The sequence below is a fragment of the Mandrillus leucophaeus genome, unplaced genomic scaffold (assembly GCF_000951045.1).
Source record: "Mandrillus leucophaeus isolate KB7577 unplaced genomic scaffold, Mleu.le_1.0 Scaffold181, whole genome shotgun sequence".
NCBI classification, from domain to species: domain Eukaryota; kingdom Metazoa; phylum Chordata; class Mammalia; order Primates; family Cercopithecidae; genus Mandrillus; species Mandrillus leucophaeus.
Genome location: NW_012101821.1, coordinates 160,188 through 173,215, shown reverse-complemented (window position 1 = coordinate 173,215; position 13,028 = coordinate 160,188).

Sequence of the window (13,028 nt, the reverse complement as noted above, 5' to 3'; positions counted from 1 at the left end):
ATAAGAAATTGTTGAATATCTCATGTAACATATTTAATACTATACTGAAAATGACCAACAGGATGGTTGTGTGGGCTGTCACCATTAACATACACCATTGAAAGATCACTGCGACTGAAGAATGTGAAGCATTTAACCAACATTAATTGCTGGTTGCTTGGAAAGCTGCAGGGGCCAAGTCCTCGATCTCTCTTCTGATGAGGCTTGAGAATAACTGGTATAGAAGGCACTGGGCATCAACACTTGATGGTTTAGCAGGCATATTGTTCTGCAGGAAGATATCAAGTATGGGTTATTTACCCTCCTGATCATGTGGCTGACTGGGAGCTGTGGCTCTCTGCAGCCGCCTGGCACCATGAAAGAGTATCATACCACATATTGCTAGCCTGGGAAAAGATGAAAATTCAAAATTGGATATATACTTCCTGCTGCATGCCTGTCATTTTTGCATCATCGTAGTCAGACTACCTTAAGTCAGAAACCATCCGTACATATTACACAACTTTCTCTAGACCTACTCCCCTGCATGTTAGCTTAGCAAAGATTCTGAAAATATGTGCAAAAAAGAAACCTGTTTAAATTTTACCAACTGTTTTACGAACATCTATTGACAATCTGCATTTTAGGTAAGAAATGTGTATGCTCTTTTGGACAAAGTTGCTCTAGTGGAGAGAGAGGAGTTCTATATATTTTTCTAGTTTCTTAAACTGATACACTTTACAATTGATAGTAATTTTAGGCAATGGGTAATAGAGCTTTCCACACTTCCAATGGTGAGGCCTCTATTTCGATTAAAAAAAAAAAGAAAGAAAGAAAAAAAGACATCTTATAGAGGCACTTTACATCAGTTAGGGGCTTAGGAACCAATACTTTCAAAAGACAAAGTGCATTTTTTTCTTATCTCTCTGTGGGAAAATATATAGATATTTTGGATAAAAGATAGAGGGAGACAAGCTCATGCAAAAAAAAAATCCTTAAATAATGCATAAACTTCAAAGTCTGTTTGAGTTTTATTCAATTCTTTTGTCTCAGGAGGCTTACAATTTAGCTAATGTTTCTCTCTCTCCCAGTTCATATCGCATCAATCTGCCCTTTGACAAGAGACTTGCCATTTAGTCTTTCCGTAGTCAACATGTGATATTTTTCCTGAAGAACTGGGGAAACTTAGATTTTGAGTAAAACCACAGTCAGGCCATTCTTTGCTTTATTGAGAGCTTGACTCCTTCTATACCTAAAGTTTAAAGTATCTGCATATCTTGGACATAGACAAACTGAAATAAAAATTTAAAACCAGATTGTCCTTGGGTGCTAGGAAATTCAGTTGGAACGTGTGTGTGTGTGTGTGTGTGTGTGTGTGTGTGTGTGTGTGTTTGTGTTTAATCTAATAATTATCTTATGTCAACCATATGTCCTTATTAAATGCAGATTGAAGTTTGGGAAGTCTCCATTTCCTTATTATTCTCCATACTCAGAATAAAATGTAAAGAGATAGAGAAATGCAAGAGTCATTGGTCGCTGAAGTAAAAGCATTTTAAATGTTAAAGCTGAAATTAAATGTGAAGTTTCTATTAAATGTGTTTCCAGGGGTTTGAAACTAGTAGAACACAGTTTACAGAATATCAAATGCTCTAAACCTGGCAAGATGATTTGCAAATTGACATAGAAAAAAAGCAGGGAAGATCAAACCAGAAAAATAATGAGACTCAGCAGCAAACACAATATTGTGTTTGACATTACATGCGTGTTGGCTTATAAAAGGGTTGCTAGCCATCAGTGAATGGGATGGTGTGGGACTGCCAGGGAGGGGAATAAATGCTCTCCTGCAGGTGTTTGATTTAGGCCTTGGCCTTCATTACTTAAGCACACAGGGAATTCAGAGTATGAAATAAAAAGCAAGATGCTGAAGGTTTTGCTGCATGCCCTTAGTTTTCCTGGCAGACATCTGGCCAGAAATCCTGGGATTTTATTGGAAAGGCTCCTAAATTAGAGGTCTACTAATATTTTTTTTTTTTTTTTGACAAATGCTGCTCAAATAATCCTGTTTGTCTTAGCAAAAATTGATTAAATTATTAAATATACACTGCTGCCTTGTTAACATTTTTCTTTGACTTTTCCTAATTGAGTCTGTTTAAACTATTGTATATACTTATACAAAATTAGAATATTATTTTGTATCAGTTACTTCTCACTTTGTCCTTTAAACCTTTATTCTTTCCAAACATCCGTTTTGCTGTAGATCATTATTCTTAACAAGTTGTCTTTCTTATAACTTCTTTTCAATTTAAAAATTCTATTTAGTGAGACTTATTCTGTGTCACTCTGTTAAAAACCACACACACAGATTTATTTTAATCCTTGAAACATTACAACAAAGAGGTATTATTATACCTGTTTTAAGATAAAGAAATGAAAGCACAGAGGGCTTAAGTAACTTGGCTGAATTTACACAAGTTGGTAATTTCTATTCATACGTAGGTCTGACTACTTTCAGAATCTGCTTTTTATATCTAGGTAATAATGTTCATCTCTCATCATAGCCTATTTTATATTTGTATACTTCCTGCTTATTGCTTTGTTTTTAGCTGATATCGGTTAGTTTTTGCCAATACTAAAAATATTAAAATATTAAAAACTTTTGATATATTCCAGTTAAAACTTGCTTTTTAGCTTAAATAGTTCTTGAATGTAGTTCTTGAATAGGCCAGTAGCTCTTTCTATTTTCTGATGAAAACATAAAGAAGAGAGGGGATTTCTGTAGTGATTTTTTAGGTATAATTTTAGTAAACTACCAAAGGACCCAAACATCCTAACAAAATGTCCAGATGTTGCTGTTTGTGGTATTTGCTCTTTGAGTATTACGTGGCAGAGAGCTACTAATTATTAAGTAATGCATTGAAATAAATGTTCCTTTAATTACAATGGATTTCCATATATTTTCAGAGAGTACAAATTTGTGCAATAATTATTCATTTGTTTAGTCTACAGATAATGCTTGGTACACATAGATTCATGGTTCTCTTCCAAAAACTACATGTAACGCCAGGGACCTACAGTCTACCACTGCTCCAAGCATGCAAATTATCTATTTGCTCCTTAAGGAATCTATGACCTGAGTAGAAATTGTTCATGAAGACCTGGAAGCAGGGATCAGTAACTAAGCTGCTACATTTACTCATTCATTCTCTGGTTTTGGAGGACCTCATGGGTCACATATGCTTGTGTAACTCTATTTGGTAGTATTTATCTCTGACAGTGACATAATATTGCTGAACTTAAAATTATATGTGTGGTTATTTTTTATCAAGTTACTTGTACATTCAAGTGAATAATAGGTGATTTTCAAAGAAGTCATTTACAGCAACTACTGAAAACCTATCTAAAATCTCTCTCTGATCACTACTCTCAGAGCCAGCATACTCATAGAAACCTTCAATCTAGGCTGATTAATTTGGATATAGGTTTGTGTATATATGTTTAAGTTATTCTTGACTCCTGTCCTGCAAACCTTACAACTAATCCATTATTAAGACCTACTCATTTTAACTTTTCTATGACCTAAATCCAAGTGTGCTCTTTACCAGTTAAAATTAAAGTATTAATTTCCTGATCTGTCCATAAACAATCTCCCCCAAACTAAAATGTAAGGTTCATGAGGGCCGGAATTTGCTTGGTACATAGCTCTCATTGAATATTTATTTAATAAATGATGTACTATGAGCCAAAGCAGTATCAATGAGATGAAAGAGATCATTAAGATATTCTTTTGCATCATACCAAATCCTTAAAATTCTCAAAATTTCTACTTACTATGCTTGATTGACTCCTTGACCTTGAAGGTGAGTTCTATAAGGGGCTTGCCACTGATGTCAAGGTAACAAATCATCCATGCACACATGTGTTTATTGTGGCACCATTCACAATAGCAAAGACTTGGAATCAACCCAAATGTCCATCAGTGACAGACTGAATAAGGAAAATGTGGCACATATACACCATGGAATACTATGCGGCCATAAAAAAGGATGAATTCATGTCCTTTGTAAGGACATGGATGCAGCTGGAAACCATCATTCTCAGCAAACTATCACAAGAACAGAAAACCAAATGCCACATGGTCTCATTCATAGGTGGGAATTGAACAATGAGATCATTTGGACAGAGGAAGGGGAACATCACACACCATGTCCTATTGTGGGGAGGGGGCAAGGGCGAAGGATAGCATCAGGAGATATACCTAAAGTAAATGACGAGTTAATGGGTGCAGCACACCAACATGGCACATGTATACATATGTAACAAATCTGCATGTTATGTACATGTACCCTAGAACTTAAAGTATAATTTTAAAAAATTTAAAAAAATAAATAAATAGTAAAAAATAAAACAAACAAAAAACAAATCATCATTTTTTTTTCTCCTGGTTTTTATTTGTGCCTTATTGACCTTAGTGTATTTGGCATTTTCCACTGTGCTTTGTTCTTTTGTTTCCAGTCCATGGAGAAAATAACAAGTTTCATTCTTACTTATGATTATCTTTAAATTCTGTTGCCTTGACTAATTTATCTTGCTTGATTGTCAGAAATTTCAACTTCTTGCTATTGCTATTTAACATTCATGATTTTTGCCATAATCCTTATAGGAAATGTCTTCAAGTTCATGTAGAGTTTCAGAGTTAGGTTTTCTCTGAGTCAACATATTATATATAAATTATTGTTGCACTTTACAGTTTTCTGTATCCATTGGGTTATTAGAAAACTATTTCATAGTCCACACATGAATTCCCCTACCTTTTAATGCTTTCCAAAAAGTTTTACTCATGGCATTATTTTATAGCTATAGGCACCATTAAATATGTCAATCAACAAGAAGGTTTTATAGCATCTTGTTATATTATACCATCTATTACATCTTGAGGTATAAGAATTAATATCACTTTATTGTGAATGTTATAATTATTTTTACACGAACATGTCTTCACTTTTTTTTAGTTGCAAAAGAAAACAAGAATGACTAATTTTGAATGTCCCACTTCCAACAATGGAGGCACATTGTAGCATGTCACTAAAACAATCAACTTTCAACCTCTTTCAAGAAAACCTTATTAAATAATTATACTATCCCAACTATATTAGTTCATTTTCACACTGCTATAAAGACATACCTGAGACTGGGTAATTATGAAGAAAAACGAGTTAATTGACTCACAGTTCTGCATGGCCGGGGAGCCCTCAGGAAACTTAATGATCATGGCAGAAGGCAGAAGGGAAGCAAGGGATGGGTCAACATAAATATTGGGTTCACACAGCCAAATTGTGAGAACATAGTGGGCAGAAAAAAAAAAAAAAAAAAAGCCCTCTGCATTATGAGCTTTCTGGAAAGCAAGTATTTGTTCCCTCTCACCTGGGGCAATCTATCTGTGTCTTCAAAGCAAAAAAGATTTGCTTTGAGCTTGTCTCTTGGATTTGGGGGTTAAATCGTAGTCTTTTTAAAATTTTGAAATATTCTTGCAACACCTCTTTAATTCATGTTCAAATAAGGTCCCATTTTATTGAGACTTATCAAGCATAATGCAAATTCTGCTATTTAATAATTTAGATAAGTGCTGTTTCTTTACTTTCTTCCCTCTTATATATTTCTCCATGTATATTTTGTTTCTTAACTCAGAGGCCCAGAAACGATAGACTAAATTGGACAAATAGTGTGTCTTCATGGCTCTTCCACTCTACCTATTGGCCAGGGGCCAAATCATCCTACTTGCTCTGTTGGTACAATGAAATAGATACATTAGTCTTGATCAATAAAGTTTTGATTAGTTGAAATAATAAAAATGTAAGCGTTACATTACTTCAAACCACCTCAGAAATCTGAATGGGGTACTTTAAAATCCAAATTAAAGTGTATAGAGGTTTCTATGTTCATGTTTAAAATGAAGCATAGAATGTACTTGATTTTTAAAAAATGAGTCATGAACTAATTGAGCAAAGAAAGGCTAAGAGATAGAGGAATACATGTTTAATACTCATCATATTGAGGACTGAAAGGTTATGTACAGAATCATCTTAGTATGCTGGCTCATGCCTTGCCCTCTACCAGAAACCAGAAGAAAGAATATGGTTTATTGTGTTTTAAATATTCAAGCAAAACCCAGGGTCGTAAACATGTAAAACTGTTAAGTTTCTTTTAAAACATAGCCATAATCAATACTTATTGTTAAAGAAAATTCATCTGAAAAGGAAGGATTATTTATACCGATAGTTATATTATAAAATAATAAAATCTGAGATACATTATTATGTACTCTCCATGAGATTTTGCAATAATGCTGTGTCCTTCATCTACATTAATAATTATTATCCTTTAGAGAAGAAGAGGCAAAGCCCTAAGGAGTGGAGCATATTTGGAGAGTGAGCAGACAATTTAACCAGAATCTCTAAACAGTGGAAAGAAATCCAACACACAACTGAAACTAGGCTTTATCAAAGGGATTGCATGAAAGAGATCAGTAAAGCAGAAAAGAGTTGAGGAATGTTTAATCCCAAAGGAATAACATTTATCAAAGCAATTTGCAAGAATAATTCTGTCACTTCTGCTTTTATAAACAAAAGATAACAAATGAGTTTGCAATGTTTACTACTGAATTTGAAGCAGTTTTTCAGGAGCAAGGAAGTGATGTCGTTACTGCTATAGTCTTTTTGGTAGGCAAAAGGGCAAACCTGGCATTGATTTAAAATGTATTCCCAATAGACATTGATTTTGAAAGACATGTAGTTTTACAAAAAAGGAAAAGAAAGAAAGAAAGAGAAATGTATGTCAATTATTTTAATAAAGAACAAAGAAAACCTGACTTTTATTTTCTTTTTCTACACTTGGATATCAGAATTTTGAGTAAAAATACTATTTATTAGCTGAAAGTTTGATTAAATGTTATTTTTCACATGAAAACTCAATGAAGCCAGAAAAACGGAGGCTAAGATTGGAATGTTTGATTGTTGTTGTTTTTCTAGCCTCTAACATATATTTATGAATGCTTGACTCATATGTCAACAAGGCTAAATAATCTACCAGTTAGGTGGGGGACATGAGAGGGATTAAAGAGTTCCCCAGTCTTTTTTACAAAAAAATGACCAGTTTTCTGGGTTTCATGGGGGTAATTGTGAGGTGTAAAGAAACAACTGCTACATAAGAAGAGGAATATAAAGGTCTTTGTTATTCAGAATACAGATAGTAGTGAAATAGTGGCTTAAACAAGGTGCAAATATATTTATCTCCCCAAAATATATTTCTATCTCCTCCAAACATCTGGATATATAGTCCAGGGAAGATGTGATAGCTACATAATCATCTAGGATCTTCTCACATGTTGTTCTGCTTGCCTTCCTCAACAACCTATTTTTTTGTTTTGTTTTGTTTTGTTTGAGATGGAGTCTTGCTGTGTCACCAGGCTGGAGTGTAGTGGCGCAATCTCGGCCCACTGCAACCTCCACCTCCCGGATTCAAGCAATTCTCCTGCTTCAGCCTCCCTAGTGGCTGGGATTACAGGTACCTGCCACCACGCCCGGCTAAGTTTTGTATTCTTAGTAGAGATGGGTTTTCATCATGTTGGCCAGGATAGTCTCCATCTCCTGACCTCGTGATTTGCCCGCATCAACCTCCCAAAGTGCTGGGATTACAGGCATGAGCCACCGTGCCTGGCCAACAACTTATTTTTATTTCATATACTTTATGGCTACTATCACCCCTGCCATCATGTCACCATTTCATGTCTACTTAGAACCCGTTAGCAAAATGTAGATTTGCACTTAACTGTAGGGAAATTTTTAAAAATACAGACATTGTTCGAGGTGGGCATGAATTGCTAAAATTAAGGAGTTCTATTATCATAGGAAGAAGAGAAAATATGTACTGCGAAAAATTTTCCAGTATTTGCCCCTAGATCATCCTACTAATCTTTGTAAACTACAGCAATAAAATTTCCATCAGCTCTGCAAATTTTCTATAATTTAAAATTAATTAAGGTTAAAAGAAAGCTTAATTGATTTTAGCTCACTAGATGTTTGTATAAACCTTTTATAGTCTATTTTTTAAAACGGTAACTTTTTCCAAAACTGATAAATATTGACTTAGTCATTTTATCTCTCCATTGAAGAAATTAAGGAGTGAGCTAAATAATAACTAAGGCTGCTTTACGTACATAACCTAAAGATCTGTGATTCCATTAACAATTTATAATTTATAATGTTATTTATCATGTTCTTATATTTTAATAATGTAATATGTATTTTTGATACCAGATATTTGATCAATTTTCCACAGTTAAGAATAGTATTGCATATTGTACATACAAAAAAATTGAAAAAGTCCATTGAGATGAATTGTTTTTTAAACAAATTACTTATCAGCAATACCTTTGAGTATCTACAATTGCTCATGGGATGGAAAGAAGGGGAAAAAATGTCTTAGAAAAGTTTTTCATAGCCTTTACCTATTTGAAAATGTACTGTCTGATGGAGGGATGAAGTGCAAATACATAAAAATACATACTGCCAGGATCGGAGAGCACTTTTCAGTTTTCATCTACCATGTCTCCTTGTGACCTGATCCACATAACTGAGGCAACAAACAGAACAGATGGCTTTTTTAATGACTATAGAATAAAGTGCTTGGTAAACCTATCGTCTTTCATGTGCCTAGTATTATAAAAATAGCTCTAAGTTATTTTGGAATTGAACTTCTTTTTAGTAGGATTGTAGGGAGAAAAGAATTAGATGTCACTAAATATGTTCAGGTAACCAGAGAAAAATTGATGGCTCTTTGGCTGCTGAAGTCATACAGTAGAAATCTCGGTAGCTTCAGGGTGACATGACGTGGTTTTTTATGCTTCAACACTAACTATGTCTTAAGCCTTAAACAAGTTTCTTAATCTTGCTTAAACCTCCTAGGGAAAACTGAGATACAATCATGACATCAAGATTTCCATGAGGATTAATGTGGTAACAAGGGATACCCTTAACATAGTGATCCTAAACCACAGGTACCAGCTGCTTCTTTCCTTCCCTTCTTTTGTTTGTATTTTTTTTCATAGTAAGTTACTTAAAAATAAACTACTGGTGAGCTATCATATGTCCACCATCAAATTTCCCTACTATCAAAGCTGATGGATTTTTTTTACAGCTTATGGAATGAAGGAAGAATTATTAAATGAATGAAGAATTAAGCTGTATTAACATACTATGATGAGCTTTACGTTTGAAAGCATGTCGCTAATGCAGAATTTTAAAGCAAAAATAAAGGAGTTAAAGGGCAAAAAATAAAGTGTGAGGTGGCGTTAGCAATATTCCAGAAGGACATCTGGAGTGATTGCTTTGCTTCCTCTGGTCTGGGTGATTTACCAACATTGTTTAGCATTTCTGTTTGCTTTCAGAAATCAAAGTTCTTCACCAGCTCTAATCCTCACAACACTTAGGACAAATGAGAGATATCATCTTTTTAATAGCTTAGCAATTCATTTGGTGCACACAAAAGCCTAATGGAAAAGTGACTCTGATAAAACATTTTAGCAGAAAAATATCAATTATTTTACACAAATTATTTAGAAGATATTTTTATTTGAATGTCCTAGTGCAGAAGCAACATTTTAAAACATCTTAACTATCTTGTAAGTAGGATTACACTGCCTCTGTTTCTTGCCTGTTGTCATAAAGGTATCAAGACTTGAAGAGCTAATTTCATTATACATGGCTTTATGTTAAACTTGAGATTTTTGCTCCAAGTATATTGAGATAACTTATAATATTAAGACCTATAACAATGAAAAAGTGAAAAAGTCCATACAGGCAGCATAATGATTTGTTTCAGTTTCCCATAAAGTAATTTCTGAGAATTTAAAAAAGCCAATCATAAAATTAAATATTTTTACATTGTTTAAATAAATAAATATCACAAGGCTCGTCAATGCATTTTATTGTTCTGTTGATTAACTATTTTTGTTTTGTTTTGTTTTGTTTTTTTCACTTGTTAGGTAAAATCTGGAAGTAATAGATAAGAGAAGAAAAGTTATCCTAGGAGTTAAAGATGGTAATTCTGCACCCAGCCTCGGCAGTTCTCTTACCGCCTGCCACAGGATCCTGGAAAAGGAAGGTTATGAGAGGTAAAGAGAAGCATAGCTAAGAAAGATGAGAAGAATAGGTTATATAGGAAAATAACGGTTTTTCTCAAAAAAGAATAAGCAACAATTAAGCTTCTACCCTGTAGCAATTCATAACTTAGTAAGAAGAAAGTAGGCAATCATGTAAATAACAAATTACCAAAAAAATTATTGCATGAAAAGAATACACAAGATCATTATACTTCAAGGGAGATGCAAATTAAAACCACAGTAAGGTATCACCTCATGCCCACCAGAAAAGCTAAAACTAAGGAAACAAAAACAAGAAAACAAACAAACAAAAACCCCAAACTGACAACATCAAATGTCAGCAAAGATACAGAACAACTAGGACTCTCATGCAGAATTCATAGGAGTATATATTGACATTACCTGTATATTCCAGACATACCTTTAAGGTGGCATTAGAGGGTAAGAAAACTGGTTTTATTTGTTCACTGCTTACTTAAGCTAGGACACGATACTACATGTTTGTTATGCTTTGGTTCAAAGTAGTGATTTCCTATTTCCCTCAAATTTTGCTGATGGAAAAAAATCCTTAGCTGAGAAGACTTCATCTCATTCAAATATGTTTTATAAAATTTGGAAGATGATATTTAAGTGTCTCTGACTTACCTGGAAACCACTGAAATCTTCCATGAATCCAAATTGAATGCTAAAAGTATTTTTTAGCCTTTTTGAGACAGTAAGTTCCATACAATTTCTGGTTAAAAAGGAAGAAATGCATTGACCATGTTTCCAGTAATCAGTCTCAACATGGAGCCTTCTCCATTCCCAGTATTCATCCTGAGTCACTCAAGGGAGTGAGGAAGATGCTGAGTGGTGATGATGAGTGAAGATGCATCATGTTGCACATAAATGCTTTCCACATGCACCAATTAGGATCGAATCTAATTGGGCTGTCATTTGCGTGGCTAGGTTCTTATTGAATCTAGTTATACTTTTTTGTTGTTTGTTTGCTGCTAATGACATCTGTTACCAATTAGTTTCACACAATGATTTGCTTAGCTGAAACATGAATCTTTCATTAATTTACTTTAAATTAAGAGAGATTAGATTTGCAATATCAAATCCATCCATGTTAGAGCCAATCAGAGAAGAGCAATGTGTACATGTAGTATACCTTTTCCTGCCTAACTATTAAAATTATTTTTTTTATTGCCGCAGAAACCCTAGGAAGTTACTTAAAGAAGACTCCCTTCAAATTCTTTAGCCAGGATTTTAGATTTCAGAAGGTCAAGGACTTTTAATTGGGCAAAGCCAAAATCTTGTCTTTACTTCCTGTTAGTAATCTGGCCATTTCAAAGAGCATGGCAATTATGCCACACCAGTGAAAAGATGTCGTTTTGATTCATTTTATTCCTTTTCCAATATTTTTTCTCACTGTTACTCTTATTATGTTATTCTAAAAGAAAAGCTATCAATATAACTATTCATACATTCAAAAAAATCCATATGAAGGTGTTCAGATTTCAATATTGTATTACAGTGTACTCAAAGTCTCTAAAATTAGCAGAAGATGATATTGTTATTAATAAGTTGATTATTTTTTCAAGGTTCTTCAGTTTGAGAAACAAAGAATTGGGTATGCTTTTTCACAATCAGTTCAATTCTAGGAGGGCTCCTACTGGCCTGCATGATATTTCTGTCTTGGGATTGTGTGAAATTTGGCCACAAGAATGGTGTAGGTGTGCTGATTCAATCTGAATCGTGATGACTTTAACCTTGCTGGTAAACTATCGGTATCCCAGAGGTTGATCATTTTACAAGGCTTTCTAAGTGTTGCTCCATAATGCCAGTGAGCCCTTCCAACCATGTTGCCTTTTGTCTCCATTGATGTGGTCATGTAGTCTCTTCAGTTTATCTTAACTAGTTCCAGATGAGGGGTGATCATTTCTTTCATAAATGAGATCACTTTTTTTTCTCTCTGCTGTGGGATCTTCCTATCCTCCCTACTGGAAGCAACATGTAAAAGGCAGGGGCAAGGGCAACATACAAGTGCATTGCTTGCTATGTGGCCCCCATATGCAGTTCACAACACAGCCCACCTGAAAGTTTACTTACTTCTAAGCAAGCAGAGGTACTTTTCTCTGATGCATCTCCTTCTTGTAAAGGCTCCTCTGGTTTAAGTTTAGCCCACCCAAGATGATCTCCCTTTTGATTAATGTAAAGTCACCACATTAGTAATCTAATTACATGAGTGATTTTCTACCATTTTCACACATTTCCTCACTCTCGAGAGGAAAGGATTGCACAGGAGGTGTATACCAAAGGGTGGGAATCTTGGGGTCATCTTGGAATCTTGCCTACCCACCTGAATAGATCTTTAAAATAGTCTTTTCATTTATTTTTGTCTTTCTAATTAAATAAACATATCATCTGCAAATAATGATTAATTTAACTTTTCAGTTTTACTCATTACAAATAGTAACTTAGCTTTTTCCTAACTTAAGTGTCTCTCTTTTGCGTACCATATTTTATACATTCGCGCGCACACACACACACACACACACACACATATATATAACAATGAAAATGTATCCATTCATTTTTTTGAGTTTTCATTAAGAATGGGCCTTGAGGCTGGGTACGGTGGCTCACACCTGTAATCCCAGCACTTTGGGAGGCCAAGGTTGGCAGATCACAAGGTCAAGAGATAGAGACCATCCTGGCCAACATGGTGAAACTCCCTCTCTACTAAAAATACAAAAATTAGCTGGGCATGTGGCATTTGCCTGTAATCCCCGCTATTCGGGAGGCTGAGATAGGAGGGTTGCTTGAATCTGGGAGGCAGAAGTTGCAGTAAGCCAAGATCATGCCACTGCACTCCAGCCTGGCAACAGAACAAGACCCAATCTCAAAA